The sequence below is a fragment of the Amblyraja radiata genome, chromosome 1, assembly GCF_010909765.2.
Source record: "Amblyraja radiata isolate CabotCenter1 chromosome 1, sAmbRad1.1.pri, whole genome shotgun sequence".
In the NCBI taxonomy this organism is placed as follows: domain Eukaryota; kingdom Metazoa; phylum Chordata; class Chondrichthyes; order Rajiformes; family Rajidae; genus Amblyraja; species Amblyraja radiata.
In genome coordinates, this window is record NC_045956.1 from 101,287,614 (window position 1) to 101,300,511 (window position 12,898).

The 12,898-nt window shown below is 46.5% G+C and overlaps 1 non-coding gene across 1 annotated transcript; it reads left to right on the top strand.

Annotated features, from left to right (window-relative positions):
- Nucleotides 1-8,375: 8,375 nt before the first annotated feature.
- On the top strand, nucleotides 8,376-8,567 carry LOC116983887. The gene has a single exon (XR_004414838.1). It is a non-coding gene; the product is annotated as a U2 spliceosomal RNA (small nuclear RNA).
- Nucleotides 8,568-12,898: the final 4,331 nt, after the last annotated feature.

A 12,898-nucleotide genomic window follows, 5' to 3' on the forward strand; every position in this document is an offset into this window, starting at 1 on the left:
CGGGAGGTGTGCGTTTTCACACTTCTGTGCCTTTTGCTTGATTGGAGAGGAGAGAGTGTGAGACTCATCCATGATTATGGGGTTACCCTGCCAGGGCAGCGTGAAGTGTAGATGGAGTCAATGGAAGGGAGGTTGGTTTGTGTGATGGTCTGGGCTGTGTCCACAATTCTCTGCAATTTCTTGTGGTCTTGGATGGAGTTGTTCCCAAACCATTTAGTGATGCATTCTGATAAAATGCTTTTCAGTTTCCTTCTGGTTTTAATAATCTCTTTTAATCACCCAGTCTTGAGATTACCAGCTTGTCTGTCTACATTTCTGTATGGGATGTCTATCCTCATTCATCCTAATTCTTTTGTTCTGTACTCGGAGACAAGGTTGTAAAGATGTGTCCGATATGTTCCCATGCTGATATCAGCCAGGGATCCAGTTGTCATTCTGAAACCCGCCTCACCTACTTCTTCTTGTTGAAACTGGCTGAATGTCTAAATGTCAGCACGGCCCATTCAAAGTGTCCCACTTGACATTGCATTGCTTTTCTCTATTGCTTCACTCTCTCTTTCTCTCTCTCACTCCCTCCCTCGCTCTCTCTCTCTCGTTCACTCTCTCTTTCTCACTCTTGCTCTCACTCTTGCTCTCGCTCTCACTCACTCTTGCTGTCGCTCTCACTCACTCTCATTCTCACTCCCTCTCACACACTACAATATTTTGATAAAATTACATTCTGAAGACAAAAATGGAATGTTATAACTGGAAATGTGTCCAGATATGATCAGTTTGTCAGGTCCTAATGCCCAGGATGCACTTCCACTGGGCATCACAACTTTTTGCTGAAACTTATTCTGTCACTGTATACATGCTGCCAGCATTGATGGGCATTGATGCTTTAACAGAAGAGATTTTTCATCCAGAAATAGTTGATTGTGAAAAATTGCAGTAGGATCTTGATTGATTGGCCAGGTGGGCTGAGGAATGGTTGATGGAATTTAATACAGAGAAATGTGAGGAGTTGCATTTTGGGAAGTCTAACATGGGCAGGACCTAATGGTAGGCCTCTGGGAGTGTTGTAGAGCAGAGGGATCTAGGAATGCAGCTGCATGGTTCCTTGAAGGCCGAGTCGCAGGTAGATAAGGTGGTCAAATAGGCTTTTGCTACATTGGCCTTCATCTGTCAGAATATTGAATGTAGAAGTTGGAGTTATGTCGCAGTTATACAGGGCTGCCAACATTGGGTGAGAGTTGAGAGTGAGAGGGAGCATCGCGACCGGGGGGGGGGGATGGGAGGAGGGTGTTCAGGTTTTTTGGGTTACGGCCCGTGTGCCGTAGGTTGCCGAACCCTGTCCTAGATGTTTGGCCTCATTGTGGTCCTCCCCATGTTTTACAACCCATTCACCTGGTTAGTTTTATCTCCGGCTGCTTCATGTTGTCGGCGGCTGCACATCCAACCAAGAAAGAAGAGAAGAGACGAGATGCGACGTCACTCACAGCCGCCAACTGACGCGCTTCCACAGACCGCACAGATCATTGTGATATGGCGCAAAAAGACAAACTGTGCAGGACTGAAGACAGCGTGAGAATTCTGTCATCAGCGTGAGAATTGACTGAAATGCGTGACTCTCACGTGAGAGTTGGCAGCCCTGTCTAAGGCCAGGATGTGACAACAGACGCACAGGGAGACACATACACAAAGATAGACACACACACACACACACACACACACACACACACACACACACACACACACACACACACACACACACACACACACACACACACACACACACACACACACACACACACACGGAGACAGACACACACACACACACAGGGAGACACACACACACAGGGATACACACACAGGGATACACACACACACACACAGGGAGACACACACACACGGGGAGACTCAGACACACACATACAGGGACACACACACACACAGGTACACACACACACACACAGGGATACACACACACAGGGAGACACAGACACACACACACAGGGAGACACACAGACATTCACACACACACACACAGGGAGACACGCACACACACAAACACACACACACACACAGGGAGACACACACACACACACACACACACACACACACACACACACACACACACACAACACACACACACACACCACACCCACAACAACACACACACACACACACCACCCACACACACACCACACACACACACACACACACACACACACACACAAACCCACACACACACAGGCGCACACACGCACACAAACTCAAACACACACATACACACACACACACACACACACAGGCTCAGACACACACACACACACACACACACAGGGACACACACACAGGGAGACAAACACACACACAAAGGGGGACAAACACACACATGGAGACACACACACAGGGAGACACACACGCAGGGAGACAAATACACACACACAGGGAGACACACACACACAGGGAGTCAAACACACACACAGGGAGACACACACACACAGGGAGACACACACACACAGGGAGACACACACAACAGGAGACCGCACACAGGGAGACACACACACACAGGGAGACGCACACACAGGGAGACACACACACACAGGGAGACACACACACACAGGGAGACACACACACACACAGGGAGACACACACACACAGGGAGACATACACACAGGGAGACACACACACACAGGGAGACATACACACAGGGAGACACACACACACACACAGGGAGACACACAGACATGCACACACACAGAGACACCCCCTCCATCCTCCCCTTCCCTCCCTCTCTTTCCTCCCTCCTCCCTCTTATCCTCCCCTCCCTCTTTTTCCTCACGCTTCCTCTTTCTCCCCTTTCTCCTTCCCTTCCTTCATCATCTTTCTACATTCCCTCCCCCTGTCTCTCTTTGCCTCCATCCCTCCCTTTTTTTCTTTCTCTCTCACTCTCTTTCCCCCCTCCCTCTCTTTCCCCGGCCGCCCAATGGGGAGTCTGGCGGGCACGGTCTAGCGTGGATTGGTGGCGTTGGCGCTGCCGTGTGTTGAAGGGCAGGAGGGAGGGAGGGAGGGAGCGAGGTTGCCGCGGTAGCCGGAAGCACAGTGCTCGCAGACAGCTCACAAAAGTGCTGACACCCGCTGCCCGGGACCGATGCGCTTCCCCAATCCATGCAGATCGTTGCCATGCGGCGCAAACTTGAGACAAACTGTGCAGGGACTGAAGACAGCCTGTCAGCGTGAGAATTCTGTCTTCAGCGTGAGGGCGTGAGAATTGGCTGAAATGCGTGAGTGTCACGCTCAAAGCGTGAGAGTTGGCAGCCCTGAGTTATATAAGACATTGGTGAGACTACATTTAGAATATTGTGTTCAGTTCTGGGCACCATGTAATAGGAAAGATGTTGTCAAACTGGAAACGGTACAGAGAAGATTTATGAGGATATTGTCAGGACTAGAGGATCTGAGTTAGCGAGAGGTTGAGTGGGCTGGGACTCTATTCCCTGGAGCGCAGGAGGATGAGGGGTGTACAAAATCATCTTATAGGGGTGTACAAAATCATGAGAGGAATAGATCGGGTAGGTGCACAGAATCTCTTGCCCAGAGTAGGTGAATCGAGGACCAGAGGACATAGGTTTAAGGTGAAGGGGAATAGATTTAATAGAAATCTGAAGGGTAATTTTTTCACACAAAGGATGGTGGGCGTATGGAACAAGTTGCCAGAGGAGGTAGTTGAACCTTGGACATTCCCAACATTTAAGAAGCTGTTCGACAGGTACATGGATTGGAAAGGTTAGGAGGGATATGGACCAAACGCAGGCAGGTGAGACTAGTGAAACTGGGACATGTTAGCCAGTGTGGGCAAGTTGGGCTGATGGGCCTGCTTCTACACTGTATGACTCTGTGACTCTAAATCACCCAAGAAGGACCTGTTCTATCTTTCCGCACCCTCATTGAGGTCAGAACACACATAAAATAATTGGTAAAAATATCTAAATGGAAAGTATGACGTTTTTCTACAATCTGGAAGTACCTACCTGAAAGGGTTTCTGAATAAGAATCACTGATAATCTTCCTGAGGATTAGATCTGCATTTGGAAAGCAAGAACTTGGAGAGCTCTGGAAAATGTGCAGGGGAGAGGAGCTCATTGGGGCTCAATCAGGGAACTAGCACGAGCATGATTGACTAGATAGTCTGATTCTGGGCTATATCATTCTCAGATGTGACTCCACCTGTATTGAGAATCTCGGACTATTTTTAATTGGGCTTTACTGACTTTATCTTGCACTAAACGTCATTCTCTTTCTCAATGTATCTGCACACTCTGAATAGCTTGATTGTAATCATGCATAGTTCTTCCGCTGACTGGTTAGCAGGCAATAATAGCATTTCACTGTGCCTCAGTACACGTGACAATAACCTAAACTAAACTACCACTAAACTACTACAGAGCAGCAATCAAATCATTAAGCAGTGCTGGAGACCTGCAGAATTACAACAGCACCTCTGCTTCAGAAAACATTGTCAGAATGAAAACAAATCTGCTCAAGACTTTCGGTTATAAAGAGAGCTGTTACGTTCAGCTATAACTGTCCTGCACATAATCTCCACCACCCCAATCTCTCCCATCACTTCTCTAGCAGGGCTTCCAGATCAGTTTAGTTTAGATTCGAGATACAGCTTGGAAACAGGCCGTAGGGCCCCACTAAGTCCATGCCGACCAGCGATCACCTGTACACTAGTTCTATCCTACACACCGGAGTCAATTTACAGGAGTCAATTAACCTACAAACCTCCATGTCTTTGGAATGTGGGAGGAAACCGGTGCACCCGGAGAAAACCTATGTGGTCACAGAGAGAACGTATAAACTCCACACAGACAGCATCCATTGTCGGGGTTAAATCCAGGTCCCTGGCGCTGTAGGGTAGCAACTCTACTGCTGCCCAGCTCTGCCGCCTCATGGCCAGCTTTTCTGATCAGGAGTGATTTCCTCTTACTTAATTGCACACAGGCTAAGGTTTGTGTGTCAGAGATATATCCTTCCAAATTCTGTCTGCGTGCCCTTATTGTGTCAACAACCCCTTTGATGCTACTGTGTGCAGCTGTAACTGTTGCTGTAGGACTGTTGGAAGAGGTCCCTTAACCTTTAATGTGATAAATGTGGTTAATGTAGATCGATGTGGGGTTAGGATTCAAACTGTAGATAATTACTAGCAAAATGGGTGCATTTGTTGTGCTTTTTCTGTGTTATTCCACACAGTATATTCAGGCTGATGTTTCTGTGGTCTGAAAATAATTGATCCAATCATAAAGTCCAATGATGTTGTGGGGAGTCCCAATAAGTAGGAGCTGGAAAAGATTCACTGTCCTCCATCTGTGTGGCAACTTTCACAACACTGGCATATTGCAACCCACTGCACAGCTCATGAATTATCTCTCAATTGCACTTACTATTGAAATAGAATTCAGTGATCGGTTCCTTTAAACCAATTATTTTACCCTGATTTGTCCTTTCCAACTTTTCCCTTTTCCTTTGTGATCTTAATGCTTCCACTGACCGTCGTGATCTACTGAAGATAGACACAAAGTGCTGGAGCAACTCAGCCGGTCAGGAAGCATCTCGGGAGAAAAAGACCATGTGACGTTTCAGGTCAGAGCCTTTTTTCAGACTGAAAGTGGAGGGGGAGAGGGGTAATTGTGATCTACTGTTTGTCTTATACAGGAATAAACTGTGGATTGACTTATCTGACTAAATGGAAGAATCCTGTGGCACAGGTATTTAACACCTTGGTTTTGCACACAGCAATGGGTGAAGTTGTCCAGGGCTTTAACCTTTAATACTGGCAGTGATGTTTACTGCCCTGAAGGCACTAGAAGAGCACAAATGTTCATTGTAGTTGGAGTGGGACGGTTCCTAAACATGGACATTAATAGAAATGAACATGATATCTGGAACTTTGCACTTGAAGATTATATACTCAAACAATTTGACAATTCCTGAAATATTAGACTAGACTATTAGACTAGACTTTCCTTCAACTTTGCTTTTGACTAAGTTTGATTGCTGTGCCAGCAGTTTATTCTTAATTTGGTGTGGTCCCATTAGGAACCACAATGGTCACGTTGCAGCACTTATTTCTGCGTTGCAAAAATAATTTTGGCTTTATACTACCAAGACTCCAGAAGATTGCATGATGGATTTCTACGCCCATATTTCCTTATTACACAGCAGGTGTAATTTGGCCCATTGGATTTTACTTCGGAGTCACGTGAGTGACTATGTGAAGAACCCGCTCAGTGCGCAGGCGCGGCATTACGCCAGCAGTGCAACAGCGGCAGCGGGAGTTAGGCTCTCCCGCAACAGAGAAACGGACCGTCAGGTGAGTATCCTGAGGTCGGGTTTCTTTTACAGGGGAGCCCCTTTTTCTGCTTGTGTTTTACAGGCAGAGAAAAAGGCTCTGGAACAAAACTGTCCCCCGTTCAAGGAGGAACGTTTCCCGTCGGGGGGAAGGGGGGCAGCAACAGGCGGTAGGAGCGTTTACCCGGTGTTCCGCAATTCCCCGACACCGTGCCGAGCCCAGCCCGATAGCGGGCTGGATGTATAGCCACCCGAAGAGGCATCCGGCAGGTGTTCCCGATTTGGGACGGGATGTCTCTCCACCCGCACGGGGGGAGAGAGAGCCGCCTGAGCCGCTGGAGCGGCTCACGGAGCAGGTGCCTGCGAGACGCGCTGCTTGAGGGGCGCTCTCGCTTCTACAAGGCACAAAAGCTCCAGAAGAAGGCGGTAGGAACATTTACCGGGCACTCCGCTATCCCCACACCGCGCCGAAGCCAGTCCCGCTAGTGCCTGAGCTGCGGGCTGGATGTTCAGCCATCCGAAGAGGCATCCGGCTGGTGGCTTCCGACTTGTCGGAGGGGACGTCTCTCCACCCGCATGGGAGAGAGACAGCCGCCTGAGCCGCTGGAGCGGCTCCTGGAGCAGGAGCTCCTGCGAGACACGCTACGTGAGGGGCAGTCTCGCTGGAGGGTTCAGGCATACCCTCCACAGTGCCTAGGCACTGCCCATCGCTTCCTCCTTAGTGTGGTTAGCTTTGGGGTGACCAGTGGCTGGGCTGGTCATGAAGAGGGGTCACTGGCTGAACAATATCGGGAGTATGCTTGAGGTACAGGATCAGGAAGAGCTGCTGGGTGTGGCCGCTATGTGGCTCCACCACTAGCGAGATGGCTTTTCAGTCTCAACTGATGGCCAGCTTACTACCTGTCTTTTCCAAAAAACCTCTCCAAGACAGGTAGCCATGAGGCGTTGGTTTTATCACGCCTCCCCTAAATTGCATTTACTCAAAGTGCCCGCCATTATTGGGGGATACATTGAGCAGCGCATTTAACCTAAATATTTTTTAAATGCATTTGGTACCCTGACGTCGGCTATCATGTCCACCTGCTCATTCCAGAAGGGCAGGGTAGTATGGCAAAACACTTGACCCTACTGTTCAATGGTATACCTCATAACTTCTGAAATGAACTCACAAACCTGCCCTCAATCTATGAAATTAACAGGACTATGAGAACGCCGACCTCACAAGCACAGATCCTGCTACCTGGCACTTACCAAACCAGTCCTAAAAAACTGGACGAAGTGTTCAAACTATTCGGCACAAGAGGGCAGAGTCTGGAATGAGCACCACACTAAACCAGACAGCAGTACCTCTACGTGTCCACCAGGGGCGTCTACCTCATGGTACTGGTGAAAGCTCGGGGCCTGCATGCCAAACCCGTAGCATTTTAGGCCACGGCCCAGAGCAGGCCCCAGGGGAAAATGCGCCACCCCCCAACAAACATCGTCCCTACAAGAACAAGGAACCAGAAACTGAAGAAAACAACAATGAAGACAGATAAGTATGGTTCCTACCATCACATAAAGGTTAAGGGTTGTACTAACAAGGGGTGGATGAATCACGCCTGGTTAGGAAGCTATCACTCTTGGTAGTTATATACCAAAAAATAAATACAAGGGGAATAGAATTAATATCTTGCCACCAATTCAGCAAGCACCCCAAGTGGTCTACCCTCCCACGATGGTGAATGTTGCACCATCGTTGATAAACCACTTGAGTATTTCACCAGGTATACCCATTCATGGGATTTGTAACTACTACCATGGATCCAAGGATACTTTATGGTAGACATCGACCTTGAAGATGCACACTATTCAGTACCTTCTCATATAAGTTTCGGATATACCGCAATTACCTGGATGGAGTAACCATGATGAGCGTTGCGGCATTTAAGTCAAAGTTATCCAGAATCAACTAGCCCTGACACTTAGAAACATTCCGTCATGGCATGTCTATATATTAACGACAAACTATCCTTGGATACAGCTTTAGCTGCATCGCTTCTCGGCCTTTTGGCTAAGATCAAGTGTAGTATCTGTTCTTATCAGTTTAATAATCTGATACGTCCCTTATCTAGGGACCATATATTAAATTGAATTTTGGAACAGGGAGATGGAATAGGGGCTTGCTCCGTCCACTCCACGCATCGACCCAGTATTGCAGTGCCTCTGGGAACGGTGCACAAAATATATATCCAGATATTTACGTTGACCATCCACAACGTTGTTATCTGGTATTCATTAAGACTATCAGTCATGGTGCATTAACCACCAATCAACTACGTGGCAAAGTAATTGGGATATAGCAGCATTACCAGCTACTGAACTTTGTACCTTTCCTATGAGCTGAGATACTAGTGTTCAAAACTATCTCCATACATGTAATATGGGGGCAAATGGATTAATCTGTAGTGTTATCATGGAATTTATCGGCAGGAAGGATTATGGTTGTACACTTCCACCTGTCTTGAGTAACATCTTATGTGTCCTGATGTGTTACTGAGCTTGTAATACTTAATGCCAATATGAATTGACTTAAACATGTTATATATTAACTTACTTAATTCTAGTGAAGCATTTGCTCAGTAATCCACCAAATTTGCATGTTCGTTTATAAGATAACAACATCAGTGGTGGCATATACCAAACCACTTGGGCGGAGAACATCGATATTAGGAAACAATTTATTAACAATTGGAAACCGTATGTCGTCAAACATGTTTGACCATCAGTAACTCACCTATCAGGTGAGCTAAATACTGTAAACATACATTTAAACCAAAAATATTTGCTGAAATCACTAAGCAATATGGACACCAGATATCGATTCCTTATATCCAATTAAATCACCACGTACTAACTTACGTCACATGAAACCAATCTCAAGGCAGCGGCAATGGAGACATTCCCGCGTATTGAGGGGTGGGGGGAACCTAATCTCTATGTTTTCCTTTCCTTCTACCTCTTCAATAGGTACTACGGCTTCATCAGTCGGGTACTACGCAAATTACAGTGGACCAAGTCCACAAGCATGGTTCCCAGTGATCCTCGACATGGCCATTAAAAGAATTGCAGAATTGGGAAGACCATTGCTGTGCTTGGATCAGCAGCACTATCAACCTGATGACAGTATTCCGTAGCATATCCTAGGGAACATACCTGAGGAGCATCAAGAAATGGTACACTGTTTTCCAAAACAGGAATTACACATTCAACTATAACAAAAAACTGTACTGGAGCTCCTGGCAGGTCTTCACCACAATGAAGGACATGTTCTGTTAGCCTACTCAACTTGGGTACCGCTCACTGGTGATCAGATACAGGAGAGGTATATCAATCCATTCCCCAGAAATAGGTACACCCAAATTGGGATGTCAGTGAAATCCTGACATACCTTAGGGGATGATCACCAGCCAGGTCACTCACCCTGGAACAGCCTACCCTGAAGATGGACATGCTGGTGGCCTTACATCAACACAAAGAGCCAGCTCTCCCATCTACTGCGATGGGACAACATGGTTATAACACCAGATAGTGTCACATGCCCATTCAAGGGTTGGCCAAACAGAACAGACCAGGAACATCAGGTCCAGTCATGAAATTCCGGGCATACCCACCTGAACCACGTTTTATGTGTCATGACCCACTTAGAGATCGACACAATAAGGAATACCGAGGGAGAGGAAAAAGCCTTATGGGTCAGCCACAGGAAACCTCATGGTCGGGTGATGAGCTAAACTATCTCTAGTGGCTCAAGCAGGTACTGGGAGTTGCTGGAGTAAATACTAACGTGTATAAAATCTTATTCCACGAGGACAGCTTCCACGTCAGTAACTAAGAGGATGGACGAGCCTATGGACCACATCCTGGCTACTGCAGGGTGGTCTAGGGAGTATACGTTCCAAACTTTTATAACAAACCACTGACAGAACCTGTATCGTTTGCAGAAAAAGAATCTGCAAAAAATATATAATTTAAGCCCGGGGGAGCAATTGGTCTTGTTGTTGTTAATAACACCATTATTGTTTTTACAAACAGATTCATGGTTGATTACGATAACATACTTCCTCCCTCGAATGACTTCGGCAGCGAGTGAAGTATGAACTGTTACACGGTTTGAAATCACAGAGCTTTGAAGTCTTCACGTAGTCACTCACGTGACTCCGAAGTAAAATAGTAAGATTAAACGAGAACTTACCAGTTTGAAGTTTGATCTGTATTTTATGAGGAGTTACGATGAGGGATTACGTGCCCTCCGCTCCCACCCTCATTATATGGATCAAACTAATAAATTGATGTCTCCTTATCTTTACTATGTTTACTTCAAATAACTGTGTCTATCTGTGATTCCACACCGCTGCTTGGAAGTATGCCGCGCCTGCGCACTGAGCGGGTTCTTCACGTAATCCCTCATCGTAACTCCTCATAAAATACAGATCAAACTTCAAACTGGTAAGTTCTCGTTTAATCTTACTATTAATGCTAATTCCATTCCTCAGCAACCTACACTCCCTATATTCCCATCAATTCAACAAATCACTCACAACAGGGCAAATTAACCACAAAACCACGCACCTTTGGTATGTTAGAGGAAACCAGAGCCCCTGGAGGAAACATATGCAGTCACAGAGAGAACGTGTAAACTCCACCCAGACGGTGCCAGATGGCAGGAATGAAGCATGGTTGCTGGAGCTGTGATGTAGCAGTTCTACCAGCTAAGCCACTGTGCCACCCCATTTTAAGTATTGAACAGATAGAGACGTAGAGTCCTTTGGCCCAACATGCCCACACCACCCATCTACACTAGTTCCATTGGCCCACATCCCTCAAAACATGTTCCTGTCTAAATATTTATTAAACATTGTGATAGTACCTGCCTCAACTACCTCCTCCGGCAGCTCATTCCATACACCTACCACCCTTTGCGTGAAAAACTTATCCCTTTGGTTACTATTAAATCTTTCCTCCCTCATCTTAAACCTATGTCCTCGGATTCTCGATTCTCCTACTCTAGGCAAGAGATTCCGGACGTCTACCTTTTCCTCTCATTATTTTGTTCACCGCTATAAGGTAGGCAAAATTATTTAACACAAGGTGATTTAGTGCACAATCAGCAAAATGCTGCTGCTCAACACTGGGTTTCATTATTCAACAAAACATAGAAATAACATATTATTCTATGGAAAGTTATTTCTTTAAAAGTCATTAGTGATGAAAAAGTATAATTATAGCCTGATTGCACCCTCTACTGGAATTGGAATGACTTCCACAGAGCAGAGCATAAATGGGTAAGGTCTAAAAATTGTATTGCCTCTACTACTTATACATTAAAATATTACAAGTGTTACAATTGCCGAATCAGGTTCATCTAAAAAATCTGCAAACTTTGTCCAAAGTAAATATGCAGCAGCATTAGAAGGTCTTGTACATAGAAATAAGTGCTACAGTGTGATCTATGTGGTTCCCAATGAGACCATGTTAAATCAACTGCTGGTACAGCTATCATTTAAACAGAAAAAGCTGGACTAACTCAGCATGTCCAGAGAAAAGCATAAATGATGTTTCGGGTGAAGACACTTCTTCAGACTGAGAGTCAGGGAAAAGAGAAATGAGAGATATAGACAGTGATGCAGAGAGATATAGAACAAATGAATGAAAGATGTGCAAAAAAAGTAAAGCTGACACAGCAATCCTCATTCTTTAGGGAAGGGGGGTTCCCCTCCTCTATTATAGATGAGGCTCTCACCAGGGTCTCCTCTATATCCCGCAGCTCCGCACTTACTCCCAATCCCTCCCACTCGTAACAAGGACAGAGTCCCCCTTGTCCTCACTTTCCACCCCATCAGCCGCCGCATACAACATATAATCCTCCGACATTTTCGCCACCTCCAACGGGATCCCACCACTGGCCACATCTTCCCAATCGTCCCCTTTCTGCTCTCCGCAGAGACAGTTCCCTCCGTAACAGGACAGAATGCCACAGGAGATCCCTTTTCCCTGTGGCTATCAAGCTGTATAACTCCTCCCCCTTCTGACATGGGGTAGACTGACTCCCCCCCCCCCCAATTCCCCAATCTTTGTACATCCCATTCCTGGACTTTCCACTCGTCACTTTAATGTCATGTTTCATGTATCTTGTTGTGTTCAATGATTGTTGGCAGACCAATTTCCCTCCTGGGATAAATAAAGTTCTATCACATCGTATCGTTATTCCAGCACTTCTCCGTGGATTGTCACCTTGTCGTGGTGGAGAAGTTTTTGTGGTCCTGAGATCCTGAGAGTGATGCCGTCTGGAGCTATGCTCCTTTTAGGGTCACTCATGGTGGTAAGGTCGAGGGGCAGGTCTCTGACAAAGAACAATCCAACCAAGACCTCAACGGTAGAACAGGCGGAGGATGATGGCTGACCTTAGTGGAGCGTCACAATGGCTGAGAAGGCGGATGAAGGCTGCAGCAGAAAAGGGTCCCCAGTCGTCTTGGACTCCATGCCACTGGATCATGACCCAGATCTGTCAAGGGCC